This window comes from Sinocyclocheilus anshuiensis, unplaced genomic scaffold, assembly GCF_001515605.1.
Source record: "Sinocyclocheilus anshuiensis isolate Anshui unplaced genomic scaffold, SAMN03320099.WGS_v1.1 scaffold1142, whole genome shotgun sequence".
NCBI classification, from domain to species: Eukaryota; Metazoa; Chordata; class Actinopteri; order Cypriniformes; family Cyprinidae; genus Sinocyclocheilus; species Sinocyclocheilus anshuiensis.
Window position 1 is genome coordinate 627669 of NW_015536577.1, and position 12262 is coordinate 639930.

A 12262-nucleotide genomic window follows, 5' to 3' on the forward strand; every position below is an offset into this window, starting at 1 on the left:
TAATTCATTCGTTTTAAGTCAGATACAACAACAGAATCAAGTAGAACACGTTGATACATGTTAGGGAAAGGGGAATTCCCACAAGTTTTTTTTTTTAATGTTCTCATATTTAGTTCAGGTGATTCCTCTTTGTCATATTTTAGTTATGTGGCATCATTTAGGCAATGGCTTTGTGTTTACATTTCACTGTGTTTTCTGTTAATTGGAGCATGATACTAATTAACAATTAGATATAACAATCCAAATAATAAGAAAAGGTTATTAAAGGTTAGTAAAATAAAATATTATAAAAAGTTTATTTTTATTTGCACTATGGTCTCACACAATATAAAGTGTAGCCTATAAATTCACTATAGACTTAATAAAATAGGCTACTGCACCTGACAGCCAATTCAAATTCTGTCAAAAAAAATGTTGTTTTATCCAAAATAATAATGAATAAAATTGCAAACTTTATTGTCTAGACATTGGATATTTGTCCAAGGATAAATCAATAGACTAGCTAAGCCAACATAAAACTCCAGTGGCACAGTAAGTAGCCTAATATTTATCTTGTAACATTTTTGAGCTATTATTAAGAGTAGCTATTTTCGCCCAATTTTATGCAACAAATCTTACATACAAGTTTTAGTCACACTGGTTCGTTCATGCATTTGATGAATCAAACGTTATGAAGGTTTAGGGGAACTCAAGCAAATTGATCTGGTTGAATCATTTGGATTTTGGAATCGGTTCGTTTGATTCATGGAAAAGAACATGTCGAACAGAACGATTCGCTCGCGAATGAGACATCACTACGATCGCATGGCGAGGCTTGAGTCACTCAGACACTCTATAGATTATTTGCGGGAACCTTTCGGTAAGTAAAATGAAGGCGCAGTCTTTCGCAATCTATTTGAATAAAGCCTTATTAGATAGCCAAAACTGATGAAAAATAGACTTGGTAAAGGACCAGAGAGCCGTGTATGATGAGCATTTAAGCGGATTGTGTGGTTGAGGGTGTTGCCCAAACCGGCTTTCTATCGGAAATCATGGTTGGCATTGTTATCGATCTAGTTTTCGGTTATTTTACTTGAATTAGAGTAGATGTAAAGTATGATTTGCGTAAATATCTGTCTGTGTTTTGTACGTGCTTAACGCGGCATTTTGTGGTATATGTTTTCCGGGGGGGACTGGGATAAACCAAATTTTACAGGATTTTTTACTCAAATAACAAACACTATACACTGTTTTCCTATTAAAACGAGGTTAAATGATGATGTATTGCCAGTTTATAGGCCAGTTTCCACGGGTTAGGGCGACATCTTGTCATTTTCTGTCCATGTCTCCGTTTCGTTAAATCTCCAGATGGGAAGCTACTGTTTAAAGTACATGTGAGAAAAAAAAAATGTAAAAAAACTGAAAAGAATTGGTCGTATAGCATTTTTTCATCATAATAAATCTTATGTATTTTAACATAATTGTAAATGGAATAATCTTGAAGAATAACGTCTTTTTATCCTTCGCAGCATCAGGTTAGGAACCTGTGTATTTCAGCCAAGTCACCCACATCATAGATTCATATTTTAGGATTTGTGCCGGTTACATAAGTCTTTTTTTACTTTAGAGTGACAAGCTAATTCCTTATTTTATTGAGTGATGACATTTTTTTGGTATGCATTGCCAATGTGTTTGTGTTGGGTCAAGCTGACATGATTGATGGGTAAAGTAAAGACACCCTTCAGGTCATTCACAATTCAGATTGCTAGACATACTTCATTTACAGAGGTCATCTTACACATTTAACTTCTATGGTTGCATTTTTAGAATGGGAATATGTGTCATTTCAATTAGGGTGGGGTGTTTCTTTACAATATTTGATTTATATATATATGTATATATTTAAACTAAGGCTGTGCATTTAATCGCATGCGATTGTAAAGCGCATCTCATCAGTAAAGCTGGTTCCGTGATTAGTAGTAAATTTCCATCACCTGCTTTCAGATGAAGTGGCATTTAATACACAGAGCCGTAGTTCACTGACAATTAGGCAATATCGCGTTCATAATCGCAGATTAATCGCATTCGATTATGAACGCGGTATTGCCTAGATTGTCAGTGAACTACGGCTCTGTGTATTAAATGCTGCTCGATCTGAAATTTACTACCAATCACGGAACCGGCTTTACTGACGAGATGCGCTTTACAATCGCATGCGATTAATTGCACAGCCCTAATTTAAACTTGCAAGTTTTTGTGTTTATAAAATAGTGTTTCAATTTAAAATGACTTTTCAAGATCCTTTTCATTCGTCATGCCCTCTCTCATGTTTTACCTTAAAGACGGGTGGCAAAGCTGTTTTTACATAAGTAAATCAGCTGTTTTCTTCAGAAGTACATCACAACACTCCCAGCCCGTGAGCGATGCATGTGGTATTTTTGTCTGCTTTGCACATTGTGTTTTTCATCCTCGGCAGTGGATCTCTTACGTGGTAAGAGAAAGACCAGCAAATTCTCAGGACCAAGAATTCTGCAGAGCTTTCCCCAAAAGGGTCCCGAGCCTCAAATAAATACTTCCACATGACCTTCAGTCCATGTGCCAGAAAGAGCTGTTTCTGCACTCTCAGTAACATACAGGATTCCTTGAGATGTCAGCCGACTGCTCTTTTTGCAGTGCGGCTTCAGCTATATGGGGCTCCCCTTTTGTTCAATTCCTTGGGAATTTTACTTGCCCTGGGCTGTGGTCTATAAAACTTGACCGCGAGGTTGTGGGGTGTCAGGGAAATTTAGATCACATCTGCCAAGCTGGATGACTATGACCAGGCACTAACTTCTTACATGAAAGGAAAGTCACGTGGCGCTCCTTCCTAAAGCGCCAAAGGTGGTTCTAGGCGATGGCAGGGGTCACAGAGCTCTTTAAGCCTAATCGTTTCTGAAAAATCTTTGTGTATTCTCCCTAGGTTTGGGACTTCGATAGTTACCAGCCCCTGCAGAATGAAAATGAATAAACATGCTTTATCTCCAGCTTTGAAGTATGTACCAAAGTTGATGAGCATCAGCCAGCACTTGACCCAAACCGGATTCGGGTCATGTAATTATCTGTTTGATAAACAGTTGTTAGCCACACACAGTGTGCCAGGGTGTATGCCAACTTACATTTAGCCGCAGGTCATTTAGATGTTCCAGATGTTCCTCATTTATGGGCTTATTAGATGCAACTTTTGTGGTGCAGAACATTTAACATGCATAAAAATTAAAATAGCCTTGAAATCCCAGTATAGCTTAAATCAGACAGACTAGAAATATCATCAATGTTAACTCATATTGGCATTGCATGCGTTCATTCTTGTGCACAATGCATTGTGCATAAGCAAAAACTCTCTTAGCTCACTGAAGCAAGTATTCTTGCGAGTGCACATGCGTCCGGCGCACGCAGATGTATTGAACTGTGAGCACATCCAATTTCACACAAACAAATAACATCACGCAAATCAATCAAACACACTCTCCAGCCGACTGGCACTTTATTCATCATGTGGAATGATGGACTTCCATTGTGCGCTTAATTATTGGTCATCTGCCCATCCAAAGAGAACTAGTTAGGGAAATTTGTACCAAATTGGAAGTGGATTGATTTCTGCTTACATTCCTTAAACAGTTTCCAAGAACATGTAATTAGGAAACTAAATTATGGTTTTAAGATAACAAATAAATAATAAATAACCATATAGTAAGGCCTTAGTGTAGCTTCTCAGATCTAAAGTAAAACAGAAATATGAGTTAATTTATTCATTGCTAAATTGTTATATTGCAGTTCAGTCCTAATTTTTGACCAATCAACTTTGAAGATGTGCATGCACAGATGTGAATTTACAACTTGCATAAACCTAATTCAGTTTCTTCTCCGATAACTGTAAGAACATCCCACGTCCTTTACGTAACAAACGGTACACTCTCAAACATGGAGCTGGCAGCAAATTTCAGCTGTTGCCAAGTAAACATAACTTTGGTTTCGTTTTTCGCAGCAGGGGAGTTATTAAGCCGTGCGCTCCAGAGCTCCTACTGATGTGCTCTCACTTGTGCTAGAAGTGTTTAGCATTGCTCTGACAACTTGTTGCCTACCTTAGTTGTGTTCTGTTCGCAAAGAGAACTAGAACTCTGTGTGATTTGTCAGTGTTTCCTACATTATCCCCCTCCCCAGACCTACCAACACGGTAAACAATTACCAATAAATGCCACAAAACTCTGTTGGGGTTTCCTGTTACTTATGTTTTCGTATTATAACTGGCCAGTCATTTGATGCATTTAGATGATGTAGAGTTTATTTTACATGGCTAACTTAGTCTGCAGAATATATCAAATGATCTAAGTGTCACAAAAGTACAAATTGTGTTATTCTTATTTCAAAACTTTAAAAAGTTAGGAAAAGTCAAAGTTTTAGGTTGATGCAAATAAGCAGAGAATAGTCATGCAACTTACTGGGTGTGTGTGAGTGTAGTACATGAGACGATATGACGCCCTCATGGCAAACTAGTCTTGAAAGCAAGCCACATGAAAAACAATAAGAGGAAGGTAGAGCAGTAAACTCTGTTTCAGGTGTTTTTGTTTACCTAGATGTTAAGTTCTAAGGTTAATATAACTAAATATTACCAAGTTGAGAAAATAGTTAATTGTATTTAAATTTTCTAGTTTTAGTTTTCATGTTAAAATGACTATCAGATTTGTGACATTACTTATGAAATGCTACAGTAATTTCTCCAGAGAGAATGCGAAACATGTTTGTTGGTTATATTATGTTCAGTATATTTTTAATTGAGATTGATTTCAACTTAACATGATGATGATGACACACTTAATACACTAATGTTCATTTTGAATCGGAGAGAATTTTCTTTTTTTTTTTTTTCTGAAAATGCTACTTAATGTTATTGCATTGGATTAAAACCTGCTGACTTGCACACAGAGATTATAACAACTCCACAAAAAAAAAATAATGCTCTACCAAATATTAGATCCTTTTTATCAACTTGTTTTCTTTCAATTGGCACACATTTTGTATTTTTGAAACTGATTGATCGTAGGAAAGAAAATTGAAAGCTACAGTTGCTAACTTATTAGTGGTCTTTTAAGCCTGACAATAACCTTGCGGTTCAGTGAGCCAGTGTCTAATCTGAGAAGATTCAGTCAGGAAGTGAGTTTGTCTGACCAATTCAGTTGATGATATCACTTTTGGCCATGATGCTGCAGATTCAAGCAGTGGCTTTCCTTAATAGCGACTCTGGAGGAAACTGGTGGTTTCCATCTTCTGCATCTGCTTTTAATTATGTTCAGTGCATTAGTTGTGGACTGAGGTGCAGTAAGTGAAGTATTTAGCTAACACACTCCACATATCAGATATCAAACCTTAATCTGGATTTGCAGCGCTTCAGACTGACTCTTCACCTCATGAATCCATTGTTCCGTACATTTGGTTTAGTAACCAAGATGACGGTTCTCATGACGGCCCCTGACTCTCACATCAAATGCGTCACCGTACAGATGTCTCGAGAAGCCCGTCTGGTTCAGGCTTGTTAGCGTGATGAGATGGAGAGTTAATTAATAGTTCATCATGTAAAGATGAATCATTCTGAACTCCAGTGTTTTTACCATTAGTGGTCAAAACAACTAGGATATCAATTCACTAGGACTCTCTTGTGTCCTATAATCGCTAATATTAGATTTTCAGTGTTAATGGAAGAAGGAAATATACTCAGGAAAAACAGTCTGAATCAAGGGCAGATGTGAAAGAGGATGTATAGAGTTTTAAAACATTAGCCAGCTTCTATCGTTGGATCACAACAAATCAAAAGTAAAAATAAAACACACTGTTCTAGTTTCTGGATCATACTTTGTGTTCCTGAACTGTCCACAGACTTTTTCATATTCATTGTGCATAAAAATTAAAAGATTGGCCTGAAATGGCAAAAAATGAACAAGTCAGATAGTCTGGCTACTTAAAGGTGCCATAGAATGCATTGATACAATATATTAAATTGTTCTCTGATGTCCCCAGAGTGTGTATGTGAAGTTTTATCTTAAAATACCCCACAGATAATTTTTTATAGCTTGTTGAAATTGCCACTTTTAGGGTATGAGCCAAAATGCGCTGTTTTTGTGTTTGTCCCCTTTAAATGAAAATAATATAAAAATGAACTTTTCAGAAGAGTGCGGAGCTTCAAGAGCTCATGCTCGCGGGCATACCGGTGTTACGGATTAACTGGTGTTAGGGCTGTGCAAAAAATCAAATGCGATTTTCATGCGCATCTCGTCAGTAAAGCCGCTTGAATGCCTGCGCTTTTTTTGAACGCGATTTTGTGTAGCTTGTCAGTGATCTACGGCTCTGTGTAGTAAATGCCGCTCCATCTGAAAGCACGTGCTGGAGCTCACATTGCTTCCAAATGCAATTTTTAACTACCACATTCCTATTTACGATCATTCTGGTAGCATGTGAAGGCAGCATTAGTGAAAACAGGCAGAGACAATGGTAGCTTTAGCAACATTAGCCTTACAGAGAGCCAAAAAGCTCTTTTGGAAAACAAAATATGACTCGTGATGCTTACTTTGTCTGGAGTTTGGACGTTTGCGCACGAAGCGTTGGTATCGATCACTCTTTCAGAAGCAATCTTTGCACAACTCCAGCGCTGAACTGACCCTCGTTTGTGAGGCACTCCGGCGTAAAATGTTAGCACAAATGTATAGGACTTTTCCATTTTTTTCCGGGACATTTCCTTCGAAAATGAAATGTAACCACCGTGTCCTCAGCGGTCTATGGAGACTCCTATGTTCGTTGGTGCATACCGAAACATAGGGCAGAGAGCATCACAAATGGGTGGGACTTTCCCAGAGTATGATGTCATTAGGGCTGGGTATCGAGTTCGATACTTTTTAGGCACCGACCGAATTGCCTCGATACCATCGAGTATCGAAAAACGTCTCGTCGTTCGGTACCAAATTTTGATACCTAAGGAGTTAATCTCATCAGCGTCAGTGAGCCAATAAGCCTGCAGCACTAACCGGTGTTCGACTAGAAGAGGTGCGGCGCAGATCGATCATCCGCGAGAGCGATTCGAAAGCGCACGGAGCAGTCTGCTCTCTTTAGCTCTCGTGGTACTGTAATACACTGATCGGTCTGAACAGTCGGTCCGCGTCAAGTCGAACACACCTACTAGTTTACACCGGTTACACTCAGAGATGTGGCGCACACGTGAGGCCGTAGTGCAAATGCGTCCCAGCCCCCATATATGTAAGGCTACATTTACACTGGTGCGTTTGTTTTAAAATGAAAAAACGATCCTCGTCATACTGGCGTTTCCACTGCGTTTCAAGCCGGCTTTCCACTATCTCCGACAAGCGACAGAACGGTCATTCAGTCATTAGCATCATGCTACATAAGACAATAAATAAGATTTATATTCCGCTTTTACTCAACTCACTTTAAACCACCATCGAGTGTTTGTAATAACTTCCCATTGCTCATCAGTAAATCAGTGGAAAATAAATAGAAATCTTGATTCTGTCTGAGCTATGCGTTTTAAAACGAACACTAACTAGTGTAAATGTAGCCTAACAGATGTGTAAACTGAAGACTATTTGAGCTTTATTAAAACTATTTTGCACTGATTTATTGTGTTGGTTACATTTTGTTCCTTTGTGCAGTGGCACAGGAGATGAGTCTTTGAGTTTGTATAAACATCAACAAGCTGAAAAATAAAACCAAAGTTTTTTTTTTAGATAATGTAATCTTGTTAAAATTGATTTCATAAAATTGGTATTGAAAAAAGTATCGTTCAGAAACCGGTATCGATATCGAAAATTTTTGAACGATACCCAGCCCTAGACGTCATAGTAGTGAGAAATCTGGAACTGCTAGTGTGGAGAGACTGTTTATGATTTATTGGGATTATAAAACAATGAGTGGGTGGATTTTTACCATTATAGGCTGGTTGTTTTCACACACCTTATAAAAGTGATTTTTGCATTCTATGGCACCTTTAAGTCAAGTAAAAACTAGTAACCAACAGTGTAACATGCATTAATTATAGAATGCAGTTTGCCAACTAAAATCACCTTTAATTGGTGATATATAATCACACTTTATTTAAAAAGCCTGGGATCTCGACAGGAAGTTACACAACAGTGAACGTAACCAGTGGTTTTGATTGTCTTACATCCATTAACTTGAAACACAGACGAAAGCAGTCACTCTGCACGGATAGATCTACCTCCCAATGTCGTATTGCTCTTTTACAATGGCTTATTGTTCTCATCCAATGAAGTGGTTGTAATATAAATGCTTTTAATTAATCCAGTGGAGGGCCATGGGTGGCTGCCTGAGCCTGCTGTAACGCAAGCCTGGGATTTAATCATGAGGAGACAGGGTGGGAAAAGAGGGAAAACTCATTCCCCCCATGTCAGGCTGTAAAAACAGGCAACACTTCTGGTGTTCCAACTGGGTGTTCAGTCAGGAACGTCTTCACAAATCATGCTATTAGTTTAAAATGTCAAAATAGGCATTGGGCGGCTTTTTTGAATCCCATACAGTAATGTAAAATGTGAGGCCCATGCTTCAAGTTTAAGTGTGCAACATTTTGTATGCTAAAGTACTTTATTCTATCCCAGTTGAATGTGTAGAGTGTTTGGGAAACCTGTTTGAAAACAGTCATTAGGGGTGCACTATTTGTGCTACAGACATGAATAATAAGATTAAGATATATTTTTTAATGTTTTTGAAAGAAATCTCTTAGTCACCAAGGCTGCATTTATTTGTTAAAAAATACAGAAAAAAACAGTAATATTGTGAAATACTATTACTATTTAAAATAACTCTTTTCTATTTTAATATATTTTAAAATGTAATTTATTCCTGTGATCAAAGCTGAATTTTCAGCATCATTACTCCAGTCCTCAGTGTCACATGATCCTTCAGAAATCATTCTAATATGCTGATTTGCTGCTCAAGAAATATTTCATATTATTATCAATGTTGAAAACAGTTGAGCTGCTTAATTTCTTTGTGGAAACTGTGATAAAGTTTTTCAGGAACCTAATGAAAATAATTTATTTAAAATTTATTTAAAAATATTGTAAAATTATAAATGTCTTTACTGTCACTTTTGATAAATTTAATGGTTCATTGCTGAATCAAAGTATTATTTCAGTTTTTTATTTATTTTTTATTTTTTGGCTCACTATCCCTAAACCTTTGAAAGGTGGGGTATGTAATAACTTGTCTAAGTGATCAGATTTAAGATTTTTGCCTAGCAAACGATAAAATGTTCCACAATCAATTTAATCTGGTTTGTGATTATACATTTCTATCTACTAAAATAAATTTGGGGAGAAAAAACGCAATTGAATGTTAATGTCAAATTCAGGTACTAAATTGTAAGGCCTGTACCATATGATTTGATGCGGTGCAGTAGTCTCCTCTCCTTCAGGAAGATTTAGTATTTGTGATGTGGCCAAATGAACAGACTTCCCAGACTCCCTTCCACTCTCTCATGGTGGATTCTGGGTCACTAACTGAACACAGACGTTATCGTGATGGAGAGTCCAACTCGCATGCTGCATTACATTTAAAGGTGCAGAACGTGTAGATTAGTACAAAATAATATCCAGTGGGAATTTTAAGGATTTGATTGCATGTTAGGCTTACATAAAATTTTGATTAAAGAATATTTATAAATGTGTGTGAATGAAATGTTTATTACTAAAGTAAATGAGATCAAATTCAATTCCTTTTTTCTTCAGTCAACTTAAAGTGGCATTCAGAGTCTATTTTACATCTTTTGTATCATATTTCCAAGTGAAACAGGATATTCAGTGTAAATATTTGTAGGGTAGTGCCAAAGTTATATCTAATTAATTTTATTGAGCATTTTGAGTATTTGTTTCATGTTGACAAACTCTGGTTTGGCCCCCATCTTTGTCTTTCCTGTCATTTTTTTATTTTATTTTATTATTTTTTTTTTTTTACGCGGCTGATAGTCCAGCTGCATTTCTCAGACAGGAAACCCTCTGACATCAGCGTAAGGTTTGTGTGTTGTTTGAAAACTCACAGCTGCAGACAGGGAATGTCCCATGAAAAAAAACAGCATCCAAAATATCCACTTTGACTAGATAATGCGTTCTGGCTTTCTTGCTCTCTTTTAAACTGCTACTGCTTTGTTAATCAGACTATCATAATGCAGGTGTATGAGTGTTCATTTATTGACACAGGGCCATGCTGTCCTCTTGTTGACCAGTGTTCATTGCACACTGAAGTGTGTGTGTTTCATTGATACTTGCGAGACAGGATGAGGGATTTCCTGTGTTGTGATCCCCTTCCCTGCTCTGCCAAATTTGGGCAGTCCTGACCTTTCAGAGTTCTGTGAGAATTCGGATTCCTGCATTCAGACAGACCTCCAGACCAGACCGCTGGTGGTCTCCTAGGGGTTTACAGGATGGCCAGATTGTCCAGCTTCTTGTGAAAGACGATTCCCAGAGGATTGTGGAGGTTTGTTTAATATGAAATGTATGCTAATTTAAAATTAGCATAGAAATTTTACTGAGAAATTTTAAGGTCCTATGAAATCCATTTTTATCCCCAAAATTCAGTGTTTTCCTTTTTTTTTTTGGATTCCATTTAAATGGTTGATTAAATGTTAGTCATCAAAATATATATAGGTATAGTTTATATTATAAATAATTAGCACATTTATGGGAAAAAAGGAAATTAAATTAATAAAACTTGTGATCAAATGAAAATACAACAAAACATTGCATTTTTATTTTCTAGCCTTTTTTTGTCAATGTGCTGAAAATGTTTGCCAAATTTGCTCCAAAATTTGCCAAATTCTGAGCCATTCCACATTATACTTCACATTCAGTTTTAATGACCACATTCTGCCCATGTACGCATCCCGGAAATCATAGGGCCATATAAATGTTCTTTCTAATTTTTTTTCAATGTTGATCTCATCAGTGAAATTACTAACTAAAATGATTGTTGACGATGATGAGTTTTATAGTTGCATTAATTGTAATTGAGACCTAATGAAAAAGACACATTATGACGACTGTAAAACAATTTTAATTAAAAGGGGTATGTTGGATATTGATCCACTTGAGATGAAAGAGCTGAAAACCAGTGAACCACTTTGCTAGCAGTTTAATTGTCTCACTTCAACACGTTCTAGTCTGTGTATGAGATTAATCTCCTGATGTTGTTTTCTTTGAATACAAATGCCATTTCAGTCAAAATAAACTAGACTTGCATGAATATGCCATGACGAAATGCTGAGTACATTTAAGGAACATTTTCATCAAAACTCACTAAAACATGAAAATGGTATAAAAATGAGCACTAATTTCTTAATTCAAAAAGAAGTTGAGTGGTTTGTAAAGCAAAGGTGTTTTTTTTGTTTTTTCCAGGCCCAGCTTGCTCACAGCAGATGTTTGCAGCATGTTACCTGCAGTTCTTAAAGGGGTCATATGATGCGATTTCAATTTTTCCTTTCTCTTTGGAGTGTTACAAGCTCTTGGTGAATAAAGAAGATCTGTCCGCACCTCTGCTCACTCTAACCCTCCCGCCGTTCCTCACGCTAGCGCCCGGCCTCTGCTCACTGTAGGCCGCCGCCGCTCACTCTGTAGGCCGCCGTGTGTGACGCTGTTTCGTTGTGAAAGCGAAACGCTTAAATAACATATCTTTTCATAAGGAAACCACTCGCCTATCTCATACACATGTTGTTCTGCTCAAAGGCACCTGGAGGTTGTTGGCCTCTTCCTGTTTTCCTGTAAGTGGGCCCCACTCGACATCTTCAGCTGCGTTTAACTGTTAGCAGCGAGACCCATGAGGGACATCTGAATGAGTCCATTTCCTTACAGCAGGAAAATGCCGGGAGTGATATCTGAAAAAACTGTTCCGGGTTAATACAACTTAGGCCTGGGCGATAAAACGGTATCAATATTTATCGATGGTACACCTTCTTCAATAACGATATTACTCGCATCTCACACAAGAGAGACAGCCATGCAAAGTTAAAACAGTTTAAACTTTTAGAAAACACGTCACGAATTTGTGGAGGTTTATTCCTTTTCACTGTGTCTCATATGTTTTTAAAATAGAATCAGAGTGAATGGCGCTCGGCTCTTTGGATTAAGCAATGCATAAATACATGATGCTGTTTTGTTCATAATTGTTTATGCAATTTACGAAATTATATTTGATTTTTATGAGTTAATTTAGACGTAATGCACGTTTTTAT

General features: G+C 37.2%; 1 protein-coding gene across 1 annotated transcript in view; it reads left to right on the forward strand.

The window, feature by feature from the left end:
- Positions 1 to 755: 755 nt before the first annotated feature.
- Positions 756 to 12262, forward strand: part of LOC107702466 (protein tyrosine phosphatase type IVA 3-like) — a 53190-nt gene continuing 41683 nt past the window's right edge. Inside the window, exon 1 of the mRNA XM_016504804.1 lies at positions 756 to 859. The gene's annotated coding sequence lies outside the window, so the exon portion shown is untranslated. The remainder of the gene's footprint in view (positions 860 to 12262) is intronic.